The sequence below is a fragment of the Anopheles stephensi genome, chromosome 2 (assembly GCF_013141755.1).
Source record: "Anopheles stephensi strain Indian chromosome 2, UCI_ANSTEP_V1.0, whole genome shotgun sequence".
In the NCBI taxonomy this organism is placed as follows: domain Eukaryota; kingdom Metazoa; phylum Arthropoda; class Insecta; order Diptera; family Culicidae; genus Anopheles; species Anopheles stephensi.
In genome coordinates, this window is record NC_050202.1 from 35777588 (window position 1) to 35791659 (window position 14072).

At 42.8% G+C, this 14072-nt stretch overlaps 1 protein-coding gene across 5 annotated transcripts in view; it reads right to left on the reverse strand.

Moving 5' to 3' along the window:
• The window catches only part of LOC118504221 (neurogenic protein mastermind), a 72943-nt gene extending 59358 nt beyond the window's left edge, over window positions 1-13585 (reverse strand). Inside the window, exons 1-2 of one of the 5 annotated variants that reach the window (XM_036038435.1) lie at window positions 13422-13585; window positions 11816-12004 (exon numbers count right to left, since the gene is read on the reverse strand). The gene's annotated coding sequence lies outside the window, so the exon portion shown is untranslated. Of the gene's footprint in view, window positions 1-11815; window positions 12005-13287; window positions 13356-13413 lie in introns of those variants that run through there. The other 4 variants (XM_036038430.1, XM_036038428.1, XM_036038431.1 and 1 more) reach the window with 4 other exon arrangements.
• Between the last annotated feature and the right edge of the window lie 487 nt (window positions 13586-14072).

A 14072-nucleotide genomic window follows, 5' to 3' on the forward strand; every position in this document is an offset into this window, starting at 1 on the left:
GGTGCCGCGCACATTAATGCACACGTGCGAGACTTCTGAAACCAACAACAACAGCAGGGACAACGCATAACAGCCAGGCATGCTCACGCACACATGCTTCAGCACAGCTGCCCGATGCAACAGGAAGACTGACGCGGAGGACACACCATGGCAGGCATTAACCGTGTTGCACCACGACGACGACGAAAGCGCTCTCTCGCTAACGCTACAGCGTACACAAGAGCGTAATAAAAATCCAATTGGAACAAGAAAATGAACAACGAAAAATAACCAAAATAATGACAGATGCATTTCTGTGGTTTCGGTCACTTCTTTCCATGTTTCTGCTGGTATTTCTCTACCCATCCTTTTCAACACTTGCTTCACCAGTCGTGCACAGTTACTGCTGCCTGAAAGATAATCTGTGTATGTGTCTCTCTTTCTCTCACTCTCTCTCTGTTTTCCATTTTCTCTCTTGCAATACCATTTTCAATTGACTTTTTACCAAGTGATCCCTCTTGTGGCAATTAATTACAGAAAAACAGTCCTGTTTAAATAATTTACAGCAACAGATTAGCGGCAAATTTTACGCAGCGTCGCATCAGAAAGTTACAGTAATAATGTTTGATTATTTTTTAATATAAAATTTAACATACTAGAAGAAGTCACCGGCAAATCGCATAATAAATAAATAATCGAAATGAATTTTTTAAATTCTATAAATTCTTGGAAAAAGGCAATATTTGCATCTTCCAAGGAATATTTCGTTCCGAAGAATTCAGAAGAAAAGACGCTACGCATACACAGCAGTCTTTTAAATCTGTCAGATTTAAATAATACTCAGACAGAAATTAATTTTTCAAATTCTTTAAATTAAGCATTTTGCGTCTTCCAAGGAATAATTCATTCCAAAGAGTTCAGGGGCCAAGACGCTACTTATGTACACCTATTTGTCAGATTTAAAGTTTCTCTTCTAGTCTAGTCCTGATATATTGGACAAACTGGATCGCTTATATTGGCCTGCTTTACTGACGATTTGTCTTCAATAGGCCCTTCGAAAACTGCAATGTCCAGCTGGAAGCCTCGTCCCGCCAATCGAAGTGCTTATGCGCGGGTCACACATTTCGCGCGACCTGTCTCTCGGATTCAGCCAAGACAAAGCGAATGCGGTATATGCGTAGGCTTCGGCTTCTATACTGCTCACATTGCGCTACTCAATCCAAAACCGGACATCGATTGACCCCAGCACGACCGGACCGGCAGTCACACCGTCACACCAGAGCTTTGTCTTTCCGAAGGTGCAAAACGGAACTGAATAGCTGAAAATGTTCGTTGGCCGCCATTCAGCGCAGCTCGGATGATGGTGCTGCGATCGCTCTCCTCACCCATAGTTAATTCCAGGCGGACTGTTACGAAGACTACCACCACCCGACCATCGCCACCATCGCGAAGAACACTCCCGGAAGTTGTGAGTACGCTGGCACCCAATCGAAAGGCGAGCGGCGGCGTGTACGACACACCACCACCGTAGGGTTTTGTTTGTGCTTCTTCACTAGGCGGAAACAGGGAACCATCCAAAGAGCGATGTGAACTGTGACGAAAGCAGCTGCAGACGCCTTCCCCTACGATGCCCTGCTTCCCCACCGCTCACAAACTATCCTTACCTACGTTCTCTTCCACGCGTTCACGAGGCTTTCGCTGGCCCTGTTAACAGTTTGGTGCGTATTTAAAACGTATTGTGTATCGACAGAGAGCGCCACTCTGGTGAGTGAGTTTAAAAACTTGATCACTTATTCTGTATCACCGCACGGCACGAAATACATCCACATAAAGCTAATGATGGTTAGTTTAAAATAACGCACATCGATTAACTTATTCAAACTGGACTGGCGTGGATGGGTTGAGCGTTTACATTGATAATAATACGATTCGCGTTCGTTATCTCTTTATGAATATGAGTTCAATTCGAAAAGCTTCCAACAATGGAAAAAAAAACTATAATTTACTTTTTTTGTGCCATTAACTAATTGTCAATTACGAGACATCGTTTTTTAGTCCATAAGCGATCCGCTGACATCCGAAAATATTCATCTCTACAAATCTCCAGCGATCTTTAGGCCTGCGATTACTGGCTTTCTTGACTTGATGAATAGTCTTGAATTGACCCGTAGTTGGATGGCTGGAACATTGATGATATTTAATAAGCATATCGAATATTATGCTATAAAATTCAACAGTTATTACAATCTTTTACTCTTCCTACATCATTCAGATACGACATTCCAAGGCTCAGCTCTTTAGCAATGGAACAAATTGAAAGAAATGACAGACAGATTCCGCACAACACTTGGTAAAATTAAACTGTCTATTATTACATAAATTAGATATTTTCTACACAGCCAAAAATTGGTCGTAAAAAAGAGAACAAACAGGCGTCTTATTCAAAAGAGGTTCGAAAGAATGGGCAGAGTACCAACAAAAACGACCAATTTAATGTAGAGAACTGCCTGAAAAGATTTTATTATTGCTCCGATGATATGCATTGAACACTGTATTCCCGAAAGCTTTCCGCTAAAGTACCTTCCATTCAAAACGTGTAATATTTTCCTATTATTAATACGCAATTCCAGCAATACCTGGCTGGAAAGCTTTGGATGAATTACACTTTTCCTTCACCCACGAGTATCTGGAACGTGCCATACAACCGACCGTTTCCTTGATACCGATACGTGCGGAGCAGAAAGAGAGAGAGAGAGAGAGATAGAACAGTGATCAAGAAAAGTGAGTACCGGCGAGACAGATGGGAGAGTGAAAATTCCCTTCCGGTGGTACGGTACGGCAAAACGTACATCACCACCACCACCCGTGCGGCCACCACTACCCTCGTTTCCCATACTGTCATTCCCTTCCCGAGAGGGGTGAAAACGAGCTGTGTTTGAGCTGAAAATCGTTGCTAATCCCTCTCGATGTGTTAGTGTACGGGGCTGTGTACAGACGAAGCAGTAAGGCCAGTAAAGCCATTACTCTACCCACAGCAGCAGCAGCAGCAGCAGCAGCAGGCTCTTCTTCTCTCGTGTATCGCAGGCGCAGGCCGTACATGCACAGCCAACTCCAAACCAAACCACCACACAGTGCAACACTGGTGCTTCGGTAGGTTATAAGGTTCGTGGAAGGATTCCTGAAGGGTACGCGCGCCGTGCACTGTGTTTGAAAAAGCCCAGGAAACACCGGCCAGTTAGCCAGGGCAGGATTTGTAAATAGGGAACAAACCCACAGCAACGCATTGCACAAGAAAACTTCAAAAATAACCACTTGTTTTCTAACACACCGGCGGCACAACGTCACCCATACATCAGTATCGGGGCACAGGACGGAGTTGTAAAATTGTCCAAATAAATCTGGTGTTGGTGTGTAAGATTTCTTAACCTTTCAAAATTAATGCACATTAATGACCTTCACACGAAATGAAAAGGAAAAAACAGCGCAATGCAGTAGACGAGATTGCAATTTTTCTAACAAAGTTTTGTTAGAAAAAAATTTACTCCAATACAATGTATCAAAAATTCTTTACAACCTATACATCTGTACGTTGAAAAGCTCCATGGTCCAGCTTTAATGACGAGTTACATCGAAATTACACAAATCGAGCAATATAATATGCCTTACCAGTGCACAAAATACAACAAATCTCTCGGGCAGACTAACACGGCAGCGCCAATGACGACAAGTACCATGTTTCGTTCCCACACTTGTGCTGCTTCCCAATCGATATTGGATTTGTGCGACAATCTTGAAATCGGTGCACGATACTTTTACTCCTGTGGCTCTTTCCCCTTTCGACACTGCTGATCCTTTGCTTTAGAATGAGGATACTGAGGGTGGAGAGACCTTTGGGGACTAAAGAGGTATAAAGTAACCAATTAAGAGTGATTTAATATAAAATTTAAAGATGGCAAAAAAGTTTGCGAGATTTTGTTCCAACTGCTAGCACCAGTTTCAGTTTAGAGCACCTCTTAAACGTATAAGCCGGAAGTAGCCGGTACCGCCGTACAACGTAGCAACACTTTCCATCGCGCAACAAGCCGGCCAACCACCAAGCTGGGGCTTGCTAAAGGGTAAAAACACACTGTACAAATCCCACTTCCCCACGATACCTCCAACAACAATGAGCACAACGAGATCTTTCACTTCCGTTCGTGCTCGCACCAAGCGGGCTCGGGCTCGCACGATGATCTCATTTCTTTGACTTGAGGGAACAAAAAACTCCATTTCATTCATTCTGCAGCTTTCTTCTCAACGCAGGAAAAAACACAACCAAAAGAGGAAAGGAGGGGGGAATGGGGGGGGGGACAGAGCACTGACGCTGGGAGCAGCAGCAGGCGTGCTTTTCTTTAGCGACTGCTTCGCACAGCTTGGGCTGTGTCGAGCAGTGTCGGTCGAGCACCGCAAGCAGCAACAAAAAATCGAAGGGATCTCCACCCGCCGCCCTCGGTGAGCTTTTCGGTGAATCTACTACTACCACTACTACGTTGTATTCGACGTTAAAATGAAAGCAAAACAATATGTGCCTGTGCCTTAGCTTTCGTAATGTCGGAACGTTTTCGCGGCATCCACACGCCGGATTGCTTTTACCACACACAACATTTCTCTCCGCTGATTGACGACTGGCTTATACGTTTCGTTACCGATACGCACACGCTTTACGGTGACTGGTCGACTAGTTAAACGAAACGCTCCCGAGACTCCATCGGCTGTCAGTGCCGCGCGCGTTAACCCCTTTGCGAAAGAAAAACTCACCCGCTTAGGTTTGGGTGCAAAAAAAAAAACACACACACACACAATGTGGGTACACCGCACGCGATGAAAACTCCTATCCGTGTTTCACTGTTTGGTTTTCATAGCCGAGCGAAACAATTGTACGGTGTTCATTTGTTTGCTTGCAAAACTATATACATATTGGGCAATGTCCCACTTTGGAGTCTCCGCAGCCAAAACGTTTTGCTATTGCTTGATAAACGTTCATGTGATTGGCGACTTGACTTGACTTGAAATTGAGATTTAAAACATGTATTAAATAGAAGTTAAAATCCTATATATTCTCCCCGCAAGTTCTATTGTCCTAGTTCTTCACAGAAAAAGGTACGAACTACTAATGAAAATTTTAAAGCAAAGCGTTCAATTGCTTTTGTTTTTCCCTATCTTGTACACCTTTGCTGCAAAACGTTTTAGGAACCCTCTGCAGACCAAGAGATGGCGCTATATGTATTTTTTTTTTTCATGTAACCCATGCATGATAGGTACAAATATGCTTGAACACTCTGGTTGGAAAGGTCGTATCGGAGCGCACATCATTTTCGAAGGCTACCCGTGACGTCGAAGTGCGCTGTGGCGCATTGCGCATCAGCCTCCAACTTCTCGAATTTCGGGAAGAAGAGAACGCCAACCACACACCAAAGTTATTACGGTGGTAAAAGTGAAGTACGACAAACCGAACCGAATTGCTGCTGCAGAAGATTTGGTCCGATTGGATAGCGCATTTTTGGGCAAAGCCTGGCGTCAGTTTTACAACCATCAGGGCCAGGGAAACGAGGGACCATATACACCGCCGCCGAACCTTGATTCTGACGCCAAATATTTCCAATTAACCTTTTTTTCTGTACAAAGCTTAGTATCACGGTATCAAAACTTAGAGCACGGCATGATATTTGGAAAGAAGGTCTCTAGTAACACATTTAAACCTTTAAGTAGCCTGTTGAAATATTCACGAGCAGATTTCATCGGCCTGTTGATGACGAAATACACTTTAATAATTCAAGTAATACTTTAACACGAAAATCAAGTGTGAACACAAACGATGTTAACAAAAATCAAATTCTCATTCATCAAGAATCTCAATATATTTAAACAAGTCATGGGAAAAATATGTCCCTTGATAAACCGTATAAGGATAATCGATTATTTTCATGCCAATGACTGTGCTCTCTACCCTACTGGACAGTGAGTAGAAAGCTATAACAAAGTTTGACAAAGAACTTTTTTATGGTCATTCACCAGCATTATTTTTATGGCCACCCAACTATTGAGACATCCTTGTGGAGCGGGAAGGAACTATATGAAATATAATCAATTATGAACTGCTTGCATGAGATACGGTAGAACAAAAGACAAACGAACGTATAAGTGAAATATAAAAAAACAAATCAATAATTAACCTAGGCTAGTGAAGGAAGTTAACGAGGCGAAAAGCGATAGTGGCATCGCCAGTGGCCCGGCTAACAAACACTGATTTACCATTTACGCACCATTGAAGTCGTCCAAAACTTCAATCACCTGGGGCCAAAAGTCAGCACCGACAACAACATTGATGTTGAGTTACGCGCAAGGATGCTGACTGCCATCCGGTCATACTACCTCCTGAGGACTACTAACCCATACGACTGTGAGACATGAACTCTGTTCAAAAGTGACGAAACCCTCTTAACCCTCGCTCAAAAGGAAGATGCTCGGAAGAATTTTTGACCCCGTCAGTAGTTGGGGAAGGGGGGCGCGGTCCGGTGTACGAGGCGAGAGTGACACCGGTCTGCACACGGAAGGTTCAAATCCCATCCAGACCGACTCCCCGTGCGCAGGAGACGACTGTCCAGCTACCGATTAAATTAAGTCACAAATTGACAAAGATGACAAGATAAGATTGATAAACAGCAATGACAGGCCGAGACCTTTTGAGGTTGTAGTGCCAATGAAAATGAAGAGAAAAGATTTGAGGAAGGACAATGGATGAGCCGTTACGTGGTGGGCTGGTGATGTCATGAGAATGGCACCGGACAACCCAGTCCGTAAAGTAATTTTAGGCCGTCCAGATGGACACAGGACGCGAGATAGGCCAATACTGAGATGGATTGATGCGTCCGCGAGGAAGGCCGGTATAATTGATTTGCAGACAACAGCACTAGACCGCGGTGAGCGGTAACGAGGATTGTTGCAACAAGAGCCAGAACTGCTATGCAGCAAAAGCTTACCACAATTGGCATAAAACCATGGGGGTATAGCTTTACAATATGACAACCAAAATGATACTAATAGGTGAGCACTCCTTGCCCGAAAATTCATCTGTTTTGAGTGTAATGACAGCAAAGACAATACAAGAACATAGATATTGACTTCCCGTGCAAGGTTGCTGTCTGTCTGATCAATACTCCAGAAATCTTCTACAGTTCGCTCCGGAGGAAGATAATCATAGGATTTGTGATACGATAGACTTTGGTGGCCTAGTCATGTCATGAGAATGACACCGAACATCTTGAATGATAGACCCAAATTGAGATAGGTGTTAATGCGTTTGTCAGAAGAACCGGGATATTGAATTGATAGATAGCGTGGATTTCCGCAAGCAGCTCAAGACCACGATTCGGTAGTAGCTCGTGATTAGCAGCTAGGTAATAATTATTCCATTATTAATTAACTCCAAAACACAGCTGTCAAAGCAAAGATTCTTTTCAAAGGTAACATTAGTGCATTTTTTTTTTTTGGCGAGCCGTTTGAAGCTGACGATCGTTCCGGGTCACCCATGTGTGGGTCTCGTGCTGTAGTGTTGATCAACAAATTTCTCCATCGACTCAATCGATCGAGATGAAATCGCTACCAAATGTAGCAATGAAAGATCCAACGGCAGGAAATGCGACGTTTTTATGCTGATGTGTATGCTTATAATGTTCATGTTTACACTACGCAGTGTGCATCTACACCAAGCCATTTGGAAGCCACCACACCACCAACGAACGGTGCTTTACGTCGCCGCCGAGGGCACGTTGACGCAGTTCGAAGTCTTGAAAAAAAATACTTATATAAAGGAAAGATTTAACAACTAAAACGCTGTGTGTATGCGGCTCCACCGATGGATGATAATTGTGTGGTGCGGCTGCTGCTGTTGCTGCTGGTGGATGATGTCGTGGTGATTCAGTAAACAAGAAGATCATTCCCTAGAGCTCTATACGTATCAGTCTTTTCTCTCTCTCTTTTTCTCCCGCTCCCTCTCACTCTCTCTCCCTCTCTCTTTCTATCATTGTTTTCCTTCTTTTGCTTTCCTTTACTCGGGGTTCGCTACTCTTTCCGTGCGTTTCGCTGTTTCGATATTCCGGTGCGATCGCTCTGCTGCTTGCTGCAACTTGCTGTTGGGCCTTGTATATTCAAACTTCATGCGGCTTGTGCTTGGAATGAGATTTTTGTTTCGTTGTTGTTGTCGTATTTAGCCATGGTGGATTCTGACGGACGGTCTGTTATGCCCCGTTATGTACATTTTTGTCGAAACCCTTGCGGTGAACTTAGACGTTTGATTCGCTTTGTTGTGCGTACACCTCAATGCTACGGAAAACTGGGAAGGTGTATGGCGGATTAAAGCTTCGATTAAGGGGCATCAACTATAAGAATGTTTAGAATGTAGAGCAGTGAAGATTTGATCTTCTTTGGCATGAAATGAATTTGATACATTGAGGATTGTTGAGATGTGCTTGTCGTGTGCTAATTTTAAAGGGGTTTTTTTACAACATTTCCTAGAACTTGGTTGCATTGCAAGCTTTCTATTCTAAGGAAGATATGTAATGTGGAGTTTGAAGTATCAGCCAATTCTTTTTTACTTATAATTGTTATTTATGAACATAAGAAACTGTATAAAAAAGTATTTTAGTCCTTTTATCTTTATCTTTGTTATGGTTTTCCTAATCCAATAAAAGCTCTACGATCTTAGTTTTGTGCAAATGCGAAACTGTTTCAATAGTGAACTCTGCCTTTTCTTTTTACGTAAAATATTAAACAGGAAGTGCTTCAGGTGAAACTTTCCTCGGTGCTGCAGAGCCAAGTGTCAGGCTCAGGTGGGTGCTACAGTAAGGGTTAAAATTAAGCGTTTGTACAGTAATAGTAAGGCTCATCCAGAACACGGGAACCTGTGCCAAATGTTACTCTGAGTTTGGGATGCTTCAAACAATTCCTTTGTGAAGCATATAATCTTCCGGGCTGGAATCGAAAAACCGGGAGCCAGGTAACAACCCTCAAGCGTGCGTGTGTGTGTGTGTGAATGTGTGTGTTGGGTGTGTTCCAGTAGTTTGTACAACGTGCGCTCTACGGAATAGAGGAACAGGCATAGATCAAGAAAAAAGGTCGACGTGATCGCACATTCCAGCACAGTACGAGCACTCCGTGGCAAGCATCGACGTGCGGGTGAGAGACACACAGAACACAGCACACAATCAAGCCACTAAAAATTTTGACCAAAACGGAACGTGAAAAACAAGGAACGGTGGCGGCCGCCCCGGCTCTGGTTATGTGTCGATGGTGGTGGTTTCGGTTCTGCATTCATCGACATAGCACACCGAACATCACCTTCGCGCCAGCGTCGTATATGTGGTGATCGATGTAGGCACGATCATCGCCCACCTCTAGTCAATCATGTTGAAGCGATCTGCTGGGCCCTGGTAAGAAAATTATAGCAAAATCCACTGGGGCCTCAACAAAGTTCCAACGCTGGGTATTCGTTTGCTTAATGTGTTCCGGTTTTTTGTACAGTTTTGATAAAACTTTTCTTCCTCTTCTTCCATGGCTGTTTAACCTCGTGTGGTATTGGCCAGACATTTTTCGTTCCTTGACTCCATGTTATACGTGGTTGAATAGTCAGTTCTGCGTACGGGGAGACAGTCCGGATAGGAATCAATACTGGTCCCTTTATGTTGGAAATTGACGTTTCTTCTAACTACACCAACTTTCTTCTTTAACTAATGTTTCCTCTTCGTCTTCTTTTTAATTAAATTTTATTTATGTTTTTTCAAAAAGTTATCAAGCCTAGTGCGGCATAACACGACAAATTTGCAAATAATTATAACATAGAACATAATTCATCTTTCGCTCAGAACCGTAATGCCTCGAAAAATTATTTTAAGGTTATTCATACGGATACTAGGATCCACAGTGTAGTTAAGATCAATAAATAAGTAGTAGCTTAGAAACATGATTGCTTTTAAAAGCGATAGTGTTTCGTTAGAATCAAATTCGAGCCAAAAAATAAGATCCTCAAAGGGCTTGGAATGGCATTTTTAGCATCCTGGACTTGGTTTGGTAGCATTATAATGGGATAACACATTTTTCACATTTTTTAAAAATTAGAATAGATTTTAAAAGCTCCCGTATGTTCCCGATGCCTTTAATAGCCACAGCGGGCAATCAAGTGCAAAAGCAGTTTCTTGGAGAGTAACATAACAATTTCGAGAAATGAATAAAAATTATGTTACTTTCAGTTACCTAAAAAGTTAGTAAAAAATCTTTAGGAACCACATTGTACCTATAAAACCAGGCCGTTCTTATGGACTAAAAATAAAATCCTCCATACATCATAATTTGACAAAATAGCAATACGATCAGATAGTTACTCTAATTTCTGGGGGATATACTATGTTTTATAGGGAGCGGTCCTAATTTCTGGACTAATTTCTGGTGTTATAGTGAGGCGGTCCGAGGCGATAACGGCGCCGTTCTTCACACGGCAGGACCGGGGTTCAAATCCCATCCAGACCGCCTCCCCGTACACAGGGCTGACTACTATGCTACGGGTAAAATAAAGTCACAGAAAGCCAGAAATGGCAGGCCGAGACCTCTCGAGGTTGTAGTGCCAAGGAAGAAGAAGAAGGTCCTAATTTATGAGGAGGGCGGTCCTGTGGCCGAGGCGATAACGGCGCGGGTCTTCACACGACAGGACCGGGGTTCAAATCCCATCCAGACCGCCTCCCCGTACGTAGGGCTGACTACTATGCTACGGGTAAAATCAAGTCACAGAAAGCCAGAAATGGCAGGCCGAGACCTCTCGAGGTTGTAGTGCCAAGGAAGAAGAAGAAGATACTATGTTTTGAATTCTAGAGCTCGACAAATTTAAATACCTTTTTATAAAAAGAGGATTTTTTTAAGTACTTTGACTAAATTTGATCCATAATTGAATAAATTTTTTGGCCGAGCTCACCCGAGATAAAGTGTACGGCCTGGCCATTTTTGATGAATATAAAAAATTCAAATTTTTTCACTACTAAACAATTTTTTATAGGACGCTAAATCGTCTTTGGAGCAACTATTTTCTTTACAATAAGGGTCTGGGACGATTTGAAATTTGAAAGTGTTAATGTCAAGCTCGGATATTTTATACAGTTTTTGTACAATGCGAAAATTCTTATCAACTTCATTGTTTAAAATGTCTTTTTTTGCCCACTACCGTTATTCGACATTATTTGCCTACATAACGGATAAAAGGAGCAACATATAAAAATCTTATAATTATAACACCTGGTTAATCATCATATTCATATCAACTAAATTATTTATCGTATTCTATGCCACCGTCATGTGGGTCTGAATTCTGTACGCAAAAGATGTCCTGATCTTGCCGGTCTACCTGGAGCTAAGTTGTTAATTTTATTAAGCATGAATGGGGAATTAATAATACCGGAAATAAGCTGGTGGAGAAGAAACGCACATCGTTTAAATGTTTTGCTAAAACGTTCATTTCCGGTTTACTACTTTACATCACAATTGGTGAATAATTTCAAAAGTTATAGAGATTTAAAGTTAGAAAAAAATCAAAACTGATTTAATTTGTCCTTGGTAATTTCGATTTTTTAAAACTTTTAAATAAAAAATATTGAAAACGCAGAAACTTGGGTCTTTCTCAGTTTTAAACTTTAGTATCATACGCTAATTTGGATTTTTTGCGCTCAATCCGGATTTTTTGGTTTCATCTCGCCAAATACCCAATATCATTAACTTCTTTGGTTCACTGGTGAGATAGAACTGGTTTTTCACTTACCTATTAATGGTTTACACCCAAAACAGTACACAAAATACCACTGTATATTCGCATCCTTCATTGACAGCCGGTTGCGAATAATTGATGTATCAGTATGTAGCACGGGTGATTTTACACATTTCTCATTGGTTTTTTCGATACACAAGACACATGGTTTAAACAGTACACACAATTTAAAACTTTTCAAACCTGTTTCAAAAACACACAAAATTACCATATCAATTACAATACTCAAACAGATAATACACTTTTAAGTTGCACAATTCCTCTCGTACATATGTGCGTGTGAGTGCTATCCGTACACGATCACACGCGCTCGATCAATCAACTGCATCCAACTGCTAAATGCGAGAACTAACAACCTGTTTCCATTGTTATATTCTATCACAAAAAGGATGGTGCAAAACCACGGCTTCCGATCACTTGGTTCTATCTTCTTTCTTTCGGGCCATTTCTTACGCACAAAATGGTTCGAGCCAAATCGAGAAGGAACAACAATAACAGCAGACACAAAAAAAAACTATTTCAATGATTTATGCATGATTCTAACATCAAACCGGTGTTTTTCTTTTTCACTACAAGCTATGATGCGAAAAGTACAATCGCACGCACACATAAGCAAGCACTCGTAGTTAATGCAAAGTGTCGCGAGAATGAGAGGGCAAAAGCAAAATCGAGGGCACAGAGAAACAAAAGTGAACGGCGACTTGATAGGAAATTTGTTGTCATATTATTTTCATTTCTGTCAGTTGAAACGAAACAAAACATACACACGCACACACACACACACACACGCAAAAAACACCATCAAACGATGAAATCAGTTTTCGGGATTTGATCAGAGCACTCATCTCAAAACGCACTCCTACCGAACGAAGGAAGGATCCTTTTATTCACAGTTCGCATCGAACGCACTAACCCACATTGTCATTTGACCTAGAGGGAGAGGGAGAGAGAGAGAAGTAGCTAGAGCGAGGGAGCGAGAGATAGCAAGTCCTTCTTAGTCAGGCTACCACCATGCTCCGTCGCGTCTATCTCTTTCAATCTTCCGCTCTCCCTTTCTCTCATTCTTCTCGCTTCCATTCATATTGCCTTCCTTTCCAGCAACACTGACTGGCTGGCAAGCATGCCAACTGAAAACGGACGCCTCGTGTGTGTGTCCCCCGTACGTGATGTATGTATGCGCTGCTGCCGCTGCACCTTTTGTTGTACGACCGTCTCGGTATCATTTTGCAGCCCTGTTTCCTGCTTTTGCACTGGAGCACCTTCTCACTCATCCGCAAGGATCAGCGCACCGCGCGATCGCTGGAAGAACCGGATCAATCGACAACACAGCGCGCGGTGTTTCGCACACGACGCAACAAGCACACAACAGCCTCGCACGGTCGGGTTGGTATGCGTGCGTATTACAAACGAATTCGTGTCGGTTAACGTCTTCTGCGAACCGTAGTCATCCGGTGCGTGTACTTTACCACCGGTTGTTCACAGTGCCACTTCCATCGCACGGGGGTTAATTTTAAAAATGAAACTACGCGCACCACCACACCACTGAACAGCGTTTTATCAGCGCCTTAGCTAGTGCGTAATCACTAGTGTACCATCTTACCAGCGCGAACTTACACGCGTACGAACGCGCCACGAACGGTATCGATGGCAGCAGGAACCGCACCGAAAAAACTATGCTACACTCACGTACGATACAAATTTAGCGATTGATTGAAATATCAACTAAGCAACACACAACACATCCAGTACGCGTTTTGTTGTGTGTCCCCTAGCCGTTCGAGCACACGCACACTACTCTACACCACGTCCCCTACTACTACTGCAACCGAGCGCACGTACGCACACGCACACTATAATACCGTTTCTCTCTTTCGGTTGCACGCTATCCTTGTTTCGCTAACGTCGTGCTCGCCTCATACGCAACCTACACAACGAACAACCGTTAAATAAGCCACACTGCTGCTGTTACCCGACGGAACAGCAGTCGTACTCACTCACACCAACGGTGACCCCTCGCGCATTCCATTTTTGTCGTGCCGTTTTATTGTGAAGCTTCTTCTTTCAAAACAATTTCAGCATGTGTGTGAGTGATCTCTGGTACGCTCATGGTGCGCCAAGCGTGGATAAGCAGGAAGAGGTTGCATCGTTGCTGCTGAATACGGGTAGCCATATTGGATTGGGATATTTGAACGGCGTTCGAATTGTACTAAACCGTTCAAGTTTCAGGACCTTAATCTACATTTTTGTGTAC